The following is an 11,735-nucleotide window of genomic DNA, read 5'->3' as shown; positions in this document are numbered from 1 at the left end:
CACCCATTGCTGATCTCACCCCTTAATTCTTATAGTTTCTAATCTGAGAGCTGCACCTTGCCCTTAGCGGCTTTCTGCTCCCATCTCTAAGGTCTGTTTGTTGAATTACGTAGCCTTCATGTCCCTAAATTACCTCATCTTTTTAGCCACGCTTACAGTGTGGCTATAGAGATGGCAATGTCAGTCTGTTGGTTGGCCCATTGGTCCATCACTTTGGTCAAGACTAAAATATTTAGATAGATTGCCAGAATATTTTGTACAAACATCCATGGTTCCAATAGCATGTTTCTATCTGACTTTGGTGATCTTCTGACTTTTCCTGTAATGCGAACGTCAGGGTAACATCTGTGGTTCAGTGTGTAATATCTTGATCTAACTATATTGGATGGATGGAATTTCCTCTAGAAGATCTAGAAGGTGAATCTTCTGACTTTTTCCTATAGCAGCACCAGCAGGTCAATGGTTTCAATGATTCAGTGAAGTGATATAGTTTACATTTACCAGAGGGATTGGCTCAAAATCGTGTGCAAATCTCCATGGTTTCCATTTTATGTATCCTCATGGGTGTTGTGATCCCCTGACCTTTTTTCTAGCGCCACCAGCAGGGTGACAGTTTTGGTTCAGGGTGACGATCACCATGCCATTTGGAGCAGATATTCATGTTCCCCACGAGATGAATCCTGCAGACTTTGGTGATCCCCTGACTTTTCATCTTGTGCCATCATTAAGTCAAATAACTAAATAGGCCTACCTGCAAAACTAATGACATTCGCCATTAACCTCAGTGCTAATTAGCAATAGTTAGCATGCTCACAAGCTAAACAAAGATGGTGAACTTAATAAATATTACCTGCTAAACATCAGCATGTCAGTATTGTCACTGTTAACATGTTAGCATGCTGATGTTAGTGTTGATCTCAAAGCACCGCTTAGGTGCAGCCTCACAGAGCCACCACTAGCTTGGTTGTTAACTCTTGGTATAGTGGGAACCATACCTTCCTGGACAATACTAACCAGTTTGAGTGTTTCTCTCTTTCTTTTTTTTTAAGAGCCATCATTCTTCTATCTCAAAACCCTTTTTTGTGTGCTTTTGTTGTAAAATATGAGGAGTATTTTCAGGTTACCAGTGGAATGCACAGAGGTACGTCCCTGTGAGTGCATATAAATGATAATGATCCAGAAGAATCCAACCTTTAGGATGCAGAGACTGTGAGAACGGAGGGAGAATTGCTGGGTGTGGAGGGTAAGCTCAACATGATGTGCCCACAAAGACATCTGTGAAACAGGACTGAGGGCTATTGGATGACAAAATATTTTAGTTGATTAAAAGCACCACAATTGCACTACTTTGTAGAGGCTGTTTTGCAGCCTTTTTGTCGTTCAATTAGCATCTGTTAACCAAATAGGTAATGTTAAGAGTCATATTACTTTTGTTCCAGTTGAAAACATTATGATATTAAAGACACAAAGGCTGTTTGTATAAGCCTGCTGTGGTCAAATTAAATCAGCATAATTCCCTTCCTGTAAAACATTGTTGAATGGTTTTATGACTCAATAAGTGTTAGAAACCGGAAATGATCATTTTTAAAACTCAGCTTTAAAACAGATGCAAGCTTGGAGGCGAGTCATACATCATCAAAATATTTAGGAAATAATTACAACACAGTATGAATAACTGCCTCTCTTGGACAAAAAAAAGGAGCTTGTTCCATAACATCACTGTAACTCTAACTGCTTTTATTGCACATTTCTTGCCTCACATTGTCTTCATTGTGGGTTTCTGCTGGTTTCCACTTTCTCATCCAGTGAATGACAAATGATAAGGCTTATGCCGTCCCTCGTAATGGGAAAGGCTAATCTGAATGAGACCATTTTGATGTGTGGCGCTGTGCATTGGGGAATAATGCACCAAGATTCTGATCTTGCTATTTTCTTTATGAGTTTACCTATATTTTTATTGTCTTACAGTCTTACAATGGGTAATGCCAAGTTAATCAACCTTTTGTGGGATGTGGCCCCATTTTAAGCCCCAAAAAATCTAATAAAAAGCAATTTAAAAGTTGTCATGCGTGTTGATTATCATATACTTTTCCATACTATTTTAAACATTTTTGGAGAAAATTCCACATTTCAGCTGATAGGGGGATTGTAACGCTGTTTAGTCAGAGTTTTATATACTGTGGTCAGGTTAAGGTCAATTTTTACTGACACATAGCAGGATAGGGCATACATTACCACAGTAACAGACACATACTTCATGTAACCCCTGTTTCTGCAATGAAGGCGTTTCTGTGAGTCACATTTTAGAAAATGACAATTCATGATTTTCCTAACTTTCAACTGAACATCAAAGGTTAACTCTAAGTTTAAGTTGTGCTCAGGTATCTGTTTTAAGGTTAGTTCAAATTAAAAAAATCTAATTCAAAATTATTTTTATTTTTAAGCCTATTTATATCAAGAGAAAATAACAGAAATTGTAGTTTTGCATCGTCCTGCATCTACATGTAGCACAATACTTAGCATCTTCCCTGTCTGCTGCTAACATGGTTCAACAGACAGTGGAGTACTTTGCTCAAAAGAATAAAAAAAATATGAGCTAATCGAAGTCAAAGCGTTTCCCTTTTATTCAACATTTGATTACCCAGTTTGTCTGGGCATGTTTAACCTCCTGATCGCAGGCAGGCTCTTTTAACCTCTTAGATATTTAAAGCTAATGACAGACAGTATGATTTTCGTCCAAACAAACAATCTCCCAGCGCTCATGGCTTGCTTTGTGTTGGACTAGACTCCCAGTGTACACGGAGCCATGTTAATCTGCGGCTCTGGCACATGTGACTGACTGTAGCTGGAGTGACTTATACTTACATTGAATACAGTCTCTATGTACTTCTGTTATTTCTGTGGGAGGGAGGGAGCCAAGGAGAGACGGGGCCATTCCAGTGCCATTTCCAGTGGCAGTCAACGAACGCTCGCCCTCTCGTTGAACAGGAGGCTGTGAAACGCTTAGAGCTCCTTGCGTGTTTGAGTAAACACCCTCTTTTGGTCTGGGGCCCCTCCAAGGGTCAATACACTGTTACATCACAAAAGCTGGATTCATGGTTAGTTGCTCCAAGGTCTAGAGGAGGAGAAGAAGGGCACAGTGCTGCCTCTCATGTGCTCTTTGTCACTTTTATATGACTACCTTATGTAGCTATCTCCTTGCATTTTTATTCATTCATCATTTTTCTAATTAAAGGTCTTTTCTTTCATTTTATGAAGGCTCCATCCTTTCATTCATAATAATTAAGTTATTTTCCTGTCTTCTTTTTTGGCACAACATGCACACACCCTTTCACTATCTTCCATTTTTCCTGGATCCAGATAAATGAAGGCTCTGAGAGAGAGTTGACTGCGGCCACTAGCTGCCCACACCACAACGTAAAATGTGCCTTAGGTGGAGGTGGAAGTGTAGGAGGCGGAAAGATGTGTGTCTCCTGCTGACCGACCAGCAGCATCACAACCAGCGTTTCAGATTTAGAAACCTGCTTTAAACAAGTCTGAATGTTCTCAGGAAAATGTCAACAACTACGATATCAATGAGGGAAATATTGTTTTGAGGTTTTGAAATAAATTTATCAAAGTGTACATCTCATTGACATGCCTATATACAGATCAGACTGCAAATGTTCATGTGACGCTTGAGAGTGATGGGACCTGAGAGGAACAACGCTACCTCTGGTGGTTGTATGTGCACAATGCATGCTGCAGAATCAGTCAGTCCATTCATTTAGATATTAGAAAAAGATCTGGAATTGTGCAACTTGGCACAGAACACAGTAAAACCTTAAAAACAGACGGAAGATATTGTTATTTATTTCCAAAACAAGAAGTGACTAAACAAATACAATCCAATAATCCTCTTGTACATGGAGAGGGCTTGTTACTGAAAGTCTAATAGTCAAGAGACAGAAAGAAAATTAGTAGCTAGCAACAGCCTACTATATTTTTCTTTAGCATATGCAATAATTAACTTTATATATACGTTCCCAAACCCAATGCTTAGCCATCTCCAGCTGTGTATTTTTGGAACCAGCAACCAGGCGGAGGCCACTGTCATTTCCCAACAAGGATTCAGTCTTATGCAGCCTTGTCTCATATGAAGCCTCCTGGCTTGAACCGCCACACTTGTCCCAGTAAACCAAACCTTAATGACAGGCTTGTCTAAAGCTGGAGTCTGTTAAAATGCCTCTGGGCACTTCTATTTGTCTATGTCTATTTCCTATATCTTGTTTTGAGTTTATGTGTGCTTTATATATATATATATATATATATATTCCTGGTTTTTGCTTCCGGTTATGGGAAAAAATGTTTTTTCAGCCATAAAAAAACTGGCACCTGGACATTTGTCCTGTGCTGGTTCTGGTTCCAGCAACTGAAATAGAAGATAAGTGTGCAATTTATAAAATTTGATTTCACTCCTACCTTCTCCCAGAGGCAGGCAGGATGCAAGCTCAACTGAAATCCCAGTGGGGCCGCGTGTTTTTTTCTCTCTTTTTTCAGGGCCTATTTTGAATGAGGCCATTCTACAAAACTCATTAATATCATAGTACAGTCACACCTGTATTCGCTAGCTGAACTTCCTGCAGAAATCCAAACAGGTCAGAAAGAGACAGATGGACTTTTGAGAATTCCCCGTGTTTGCTTCCCACTAGAACAGCATTCCTGTGTAGAGCCAGGGCTCTGCCTTATGAAGGGCACTCACTAAGGCATCACTGAGACTCGTTTCACAGAAAACATCCATCAAAAGGCTTCATTTAACTAGAGATGAAAGATGAGCTTTTTAACTCCTTCCTCTACCCTAAGCCTGGCCTGTTGACTTTCTCATCTGTTTACGTTCCGACACACAAACATCGAAAGCACCTTCTGTGTACGAGGCTCCTTCCTTCACATGATTAGCAATAGTCTGCATAAAGTCCTCACATTTTCTACATGATGGAAAAAATATGGACCCTGCCACAGAATCCAATGCTCTCACTGTTCTGCACAGGGTACTCTTCGCTAAGTGAACATGTGTGTTTATACGGTACAGTTTGCTGTTAGTATCCGTATTATGTGGCGGTATTGTTCTCAACTTCTATATCAATGAAACCCATTAAACCCATTCACTTCACAAATTAAGGCAGGAAACGATAGACTGGCCTCCTTCTCAATCCTAAACATGCATGTTGTATTTAGGTTAAACTCAAATGAACATGATTGACTATAATGCAGCAATAGCCGTTCGATCCTTGGCTTTACCTTTCCGCATGTTATAGTGTCGTGAGGAAGACACTGAAACCTGATTGCTTTCAGTGATTAGGCCAGTGCTTTGCATAATATCATGCTCATTGTGTAAGTGTGGATGTGTGAATGTGTAAACAAGAGGCAAATTGTAAAACTCTTTTGATAAAAATGCTATATAAATGCAGTCTACTTATCTTTATTTATCTGTTAAACCACATAAAGTAGACAACAGTTACAAAGTCAAAATTGTTTACTCAATGTATGTTGACTAAAGATAATAATGCATTTACTCTCATGTTCTGTCACAATGCATTTCTCACACCTGTAGAGGGGGATTTAGGAAATTGGATGACAACCTACTATACCTATAGTTTCATGTGCATGTATGGTCATTTCATGGCTCACCATAATATTGTTTATGATAATTCGGGTGCAGACGATGTCCACAAGGTGTCAATCAGTTGTGTATGTATGAGGTTAGGTTAATCCAGAGTCTTCAGTTTTGTGCTAGAGGTACATTCCCCATTCAAAACTCCTTTACTTTCCACATTTGTCACATCTATTTACAGTTTGAAAAATCATTTTATATTAAGTATTTGTGTAATTCTGTAAAATGTTGTAGGTAGTTGCCATATGGAAATATTTTGGCACAGCAGGATCATAGCCTTCAGCCACAGTTGGTCAGAAACAGCACAATCAACAACAGAATGTCACAGGGTTGACACATGTGACATGAAATTAAGGCTCTTTTACTGAAACGAGAACATACAGTATCCAAAATATTCATAAAATCTACCACTTTGTACTTAAAAGGGTGGAGCAGTCCTGCCATTAAAAGACTACATTCAGTCTGCCACAGGGTAAGAAGGAATGCATGTGGGTGCGTCTGGTGCGTCCGCACTGTATGTACAACATAAACTGTAAATATGCATCAAAGGAAGTGGCACCCCTGAAGCTAAATATTGCACCCCCTGCTAGAGAAGACACAACACTGCTCACACACGCACAGCCAGCACTGAACTAGTAGGCTATAACTTGACTTTTCTGTAAGTATTTCCAAAGCTGCAGTCATTTCTACTTAATACCTTTCATAGAAAGATTTTGAGGAAGGGAATAGGAAATGCATTTGAAGTAATCTTCAGCTCTTACATATTTTAAAGAGGAACTTTCAACCTGGACCCTATTTTACCATGTTTTATTGTCTACAGTAAGGGACATTCTTGAAATTGGTCCAGTATTAAGCGAGAGCCCTGCAGCCTTCAGCTAGAAACAGGCTACAATAATTCAATGGGGCAATTGCGAACCGTCAATGTACAACCACTCAAAGTGCTGTTTTTGCCACTGACACACTCAGACTGTGGAGTGTCTGTGGAATGAAATGTTTTTGATGTTTTCAAAGGCACCACAATAGATGGAAAACCTTTATCATAAAAACAAATTGGCACATTCTGAAATGGTACAGTCAATTTCCGCTAAAGTTCATCCCAGCAATAATGTATTTTCAGGCGTTTTCTTTAAAATAAATAATCAAATGATGTTGAGGGCATTTTTTTTTTACCTTTATTAGACAGCTGATAGTTGAGAGATGACAGGAAACAAGCATTCATGATCTTCGTTCTAACCCCTAGGACAACGGGGTGCCTAATTCATGCTTCCTGCTCATGTTTAGCCTGTTTCTGACATAAAGAAATACATCTAATTACACACATATTAACAAATAACCCTTCAAATGTTGGATAAAACATCTTAACTAAAACAATCAAGCTATTTTTGTATTTAGAATTAGTGTACTCCAGCAGCACCAAAGATGATATATTGTGACTTCTAGCCCCTAGAATGGGTCCAAAAACATTGGATCCTATATTTCCCATAATACACCTCAATAGCATCTTTCATTAGACACTCCCTGACTGGTAAATTGTCATATCTTTTAAACTGGGGGTTGATGATGTCATCCTGATGATTCATTTTAGACTTTACGAAAGCTCCCTCATTATGCAATTGTTTTCACAGGATGGCATATACTCCTTATGACATCAGGATATCTTCATGTGTAAAATTGGTGTGCCCCTTTAAGAAATGAACTGTTCTCCCTGCAGTGGCCAGGTTGTTATGGATGAGAGCCAAATGAGATGAGTGAAGACCCTTTGACCAGACAATAGAGATGCACGTCCAGCATTCCTAACATAGCAGCTGAGCAGTGAGGAAAGGACCGGGCTACAACATCACTGGAAACAGACTGTGCTTATAGTGTCTGGTCTGTACATCAATCTTTCAGTCTCTGGTGTGCGGATGCAGACGTGCAAAAGACTGTGAGAAAGCATCGTCCAGGATGTAAAAGAAGAATAACAGAGAGGCAAAATAAGAGGGTTAGCAAGATACAATAATCCCAAAACCAGGCACTTGATCAGACAGACAGAATAATTTGGTACAAGAATAGAGCTCACATAGTTTAACACACCAAGTCAGAGCTATCATCATTACAGAATAAATGCTTCTCTTTCTCAATATGAGACAGTGGACTGCACAGACATGTTTTTCTAAAGCTGTTAGCATCCACTGAAAGCTCCTTCAAATAAAAATGAAGCTGAAAAAGAATTTCAGTAAAAGAAAATTACAAACACAAGATAAAGTTCTGGCAGGAAGACCAATAAAAAGTATTACAATGCACGGATAAAAGACACCAGTAAAACCCGCTGACCAGCAGAAGCTGCAAATCTCAGTGCTATGAAACCTCTGCCTGCAGTCCTCACAGTGGAAAAGCAGCTTAATGCAGTGTGTCTCACGTCTGGCTGGTTGAAAGTCCTCCCTGAAACAAAACTCTATTCAGCTCAGATTAAGATCACATTCTGAGGGAGGACAATGGGACCACTGATCTGGGGCCAGCAGAAATAGAGAAGATTGCTTCACCGACCTTAGTTTGAGATACCCTTTCTTCCAGACTGCTGTTGCTAGAAAGCAACCAAAGACAGTGTTACAGACACTTAAGTTAGTTATTTTTGGCAATAATATTGAAGGGACACATTGATCCAATTACACTTATCAGTTAAATATAAAGATTACATATAAAATTGAAGAATGGGTGTAACATAAAAATGGTTTATCAGTTTTTGACACCCCTAGAGCTTTTCAGTGGATTATCTGCTTGCTGACTCTTACATTTTTTAACGGAGTAGTTTGACATTTTTGGGAATACGCTTACAGTTTTTGCTTTCTGGTGGAGAGTACAAAGAAAAACAAATCTGGGCTATAGCCAACAGCCGGTTAGCTTAGCTTAGCACAAAGACTGGTAACAGGGGGAAACAGTTAGCCTGGCTCTGTCCAAAGGTTTCAAAATCCACCTACCTTCATCTCTTAAACCTGAGACTGTTTAGAACCGAGACACTCCAACCAGAGCCGGTCTACGGAGAGCCATTTCACTCCCTATTTAGCTGTACCGAATTTGGTTGCAGTTCCACCAGAGTTCACAGGTGAGTGCAAAATGAATGGGACTCTATGGAGCTTGACGGCTAAATTTGTCTCTTTTGCCTGATTGCTGTTGAAAAATCTCAGATTTTATTGTAGTTTTTGCAAGTTCAACATGGATTATAGGTCGAAAGTTGAATTTACGAGTACTTATGTCCTTTCAATTTCTTATAGGTTGAGTCGTTGTTGTCCATATCACGCTAGCATTATGCTAATGAATACTGATTGGTCAGTGAAGGACTGATTACAACCAGAGATCCCACTTGATGGCATCGGAAGCAGAACCAGAATGTCAGAGTGAATATTTCGGCGTGGTCTTTAAAACATTAACAAACCTCTTTCTAGCACGTGCATTGACAGGGAGAGCCTAACCTGTTAGCTGTGTTGTTGATGCCTCGAGAGAAAAAAGGAAGTGACTCAGAGCTTGCCGTAAAGCAGTATCTCCGGCCGTATGATGTGTATGACGTCATTGCCATTTTAAAAGGCTTTTTAGAACAAAAAAGCCACTTTAAAAAAATCCATAAGAAACACCCAGCAGTGTGAATTTTCTTAGCCTCCCCTTTCAAATGCAACATTCAAATTACTAGATGAAAATTATATCCTGAGAAAAGTGGATTTTGAGGGGTATAGCTCATAAGACTCTGGACGGAGACCAGTGAAGGCTATTAGAAGCACTTTTCCGGTGATGGCCAGCTTTACTGCGCAGCCTCCAACAGAGAGACGTAAATGTGGATGAGCAACAAGTCTGAAAGTTGTAAGTCTTCTGGTAGCTGTGCCAAGAGAAATCTCAGTCATTCCCAATCTTACAGAGAAGGAGAGTGTAGGTATATGTAAGGAGATAACATGGGCACAGGCTAATTACTGATCACTAACATGCTAGTTAACATTAGTAATTAAACCTAAACAGCTCATGTAAGTCGAAACTGCCTGCGAGCTTCTCCTGTACTATACGGTAATTCCTCTACTATGTGACACAATCGTTAGCCTATTTTTATAAAAACGTCTGCTACGGAGCCATAACGTGAGGTACAAGGTAATGGAGCCTTTTATACATTGTCGTGTTTCTTTACAGCTAAACAATGGACAAATAGAGTCTTTAAACGCATCAGATGTAAAGTTATTCGCTGTCAAGTGGCGCCAAAATGAATGCTAGTCAGTGGAATGCTAACGGGAGGTGATGGCCAGGTAGCAACAAAATGACGCCATAGGAGGTTCGAGTTCTGAAGCGAAGCTTTCCCCCTTGGAATAGCTCCATAGACCACCATAATTTTCTGCACTCACCTGTGAGCGCCCCCTATATGGAATCAGAGTGGAACTGCAACCAGCTCAGAAGCTGGAAGTGTCGAGAGAGTGGAACTTCTTTCCTTATTAGAAATTCTTTGCCCTAACTCAGAGTAGATTCCTGTATCTGTGTCACGTGGGCTCCGCCACTGCCACGCCTCTTTAGGAGACTAGCGGCAGGTCCTGAGTGTATGGATTCCAACGGGAGAAGTGAAGTGAACACAGATTATGAGCATTTCTTTCGCCCCACGGTCAAAGTATATATTGGACCCATTTTTCACAAGCTACATATCTCCAGAACATTCTGACACAAAAATGGCATTTTTCAGACAGACATCAGGAGAAAATTAACTGTGAGACCTGTTTTTGTATCAGGACCAAACTCTCGCAAGATCTGGCAACACAGAGAAGCTAAGGTCAGCTAACGTTCATGAACGCCTTAACAAAACTAATCTCCATGATGCTAAATGTCTTTTAGCAAAATAACATATTAGTACATTTAAATATAACTTTTCATCCATCCACACGACCACTACATGTTCAAACGAGGCCACACCCCTTTAGGAGAGAGGAAGTGTGTACCGTTTCATACCATTGGCACTGCTTGACATGCGCTCTCTTTAGTATAGAGGATCTTTGCTTAAGCTCACTAATGTGAGTAAATATGTTGTATCTTGTTTCTTGTAACAAATGTTCTGCTATGTTTGACTATTTCTTGGCTTGGAGCAGTTGCCAGGCAACCAGTGGAGAGTTTGCCTATTGGTTGCGGCCAGAAAATTGTCCAGCACACCATCCATAAAACAATGGCTTGTCATTTTTTTACACTTTGTTTTTTGTACAGATTAAAGATATGTCTTAATTTTCCTGCGTTTACAGTGCTTATGCTAAGCTAAGCTAAGCGTCTGCTGGCAGTAACTTTAGCTCCTTAACAAACACACATGATAGTGGTTTAGGCTTTGTTTAGAAACCAAGGCAGATTCAGACACTGATACAATGGATTTAGAGTAGAACGTTCTTTATTTGGCCTAAGCCAAACTTGGTACTTGCAAGCAAAGTGTTTGAATGATGAACAGGTGGAATGGCTATGCAGGTGGAAGGTGATGGCGTCTGGTGGTGGGGAACTGGTGCAGGATGGTGAGTTTGGTGGCAGGGAATGGCAGGTTCTCAGCAGGGGCCTGCTCAGCTCAGGTTCTGGCAGGTACTGGAGGGGGAAGAGACACAGGTGAGAATATCATTAGCACAATCACAGCAACAGATCATTTAAAGTTTCTTTCAATGGAGACCTAGGGCCTGGAGAGTTACCACATAAAGGGTAGAACAATCTGGTGACAAGTGAGTGGAGAGCTGGGGTTCTTATACTGAGTTTGATGGTTGATGGGAGTCAGGTGTGCCAGGTAGTGATTGCTGAGCCACGCCCCTGCTGAGAAGCACACACACACACACACACACACACACACACACACACACACACACAAAAAAAAAAAAAAAAAAAAAAAAAAAAAAAAAAAAAAAAAAAAAAAAAAAAAAAAAAAAAAAAAAAAAAAAAAAAAAAAAAAAAAAAAAAAAAAAAAAAAAAAAAAAAAAAAAAAAAAAAAAAAAAAAAAACAAGAGGAGAGACCAGGGAAAGAGACATGGAAACAAACAGGAAACACTTTGGAGAGGTCACAGAGCGGGCTGTGACAGGTATCTATTTTCTCAGCTCACCTCACCTCACCTCTCCGCTCCGT

At 39.9% G+C, this 11,735-nt stretch overlaps 1 long non-coding RNA gene across 1 annotated transcript; it reads right to left on the bottom strand.

Annotated features, from left to right (window-relative positions):
- Positions 1–6,751: 6,751 nt before the first annotated feature.
- Positions 6,752–9,136, bottom strand: LOC120545017. Its single transcript, XR_005636617.1, has 3 exons — positions 9,100–9,136; positions 8,177–8,213; positions 6,752–8,071 (listed from the first exon to the last, which is right to left on the bottom strand). It is a non-coding gene; the product is annotated as an uncharacterized LOC120545017 (long non-coding RNA).
- Positions 9,137–11,735: the final 2,599 nt, after the last annotated feature.

The sequence above is a fragment of the Perca fluviatilis genome, chromosome 17 (genome assembly GCF_010015445.1).
Source record: "Perca fluviatilis chromosome 17, GENO_Pfluv_1.0, whole genome shotgun sequence".
NCBI classification, from domain to species: Eukaryota; Metazoa; Chordata; class Actinopteri; order Perciformes; family Percidae; genus Perca; species Perca fluviatilis.
The sequence above is the reverse complement of the archived record's forward strand: the minus strand, read 5'-3'. Positions and strand labels throughout refer to the sequence as shown.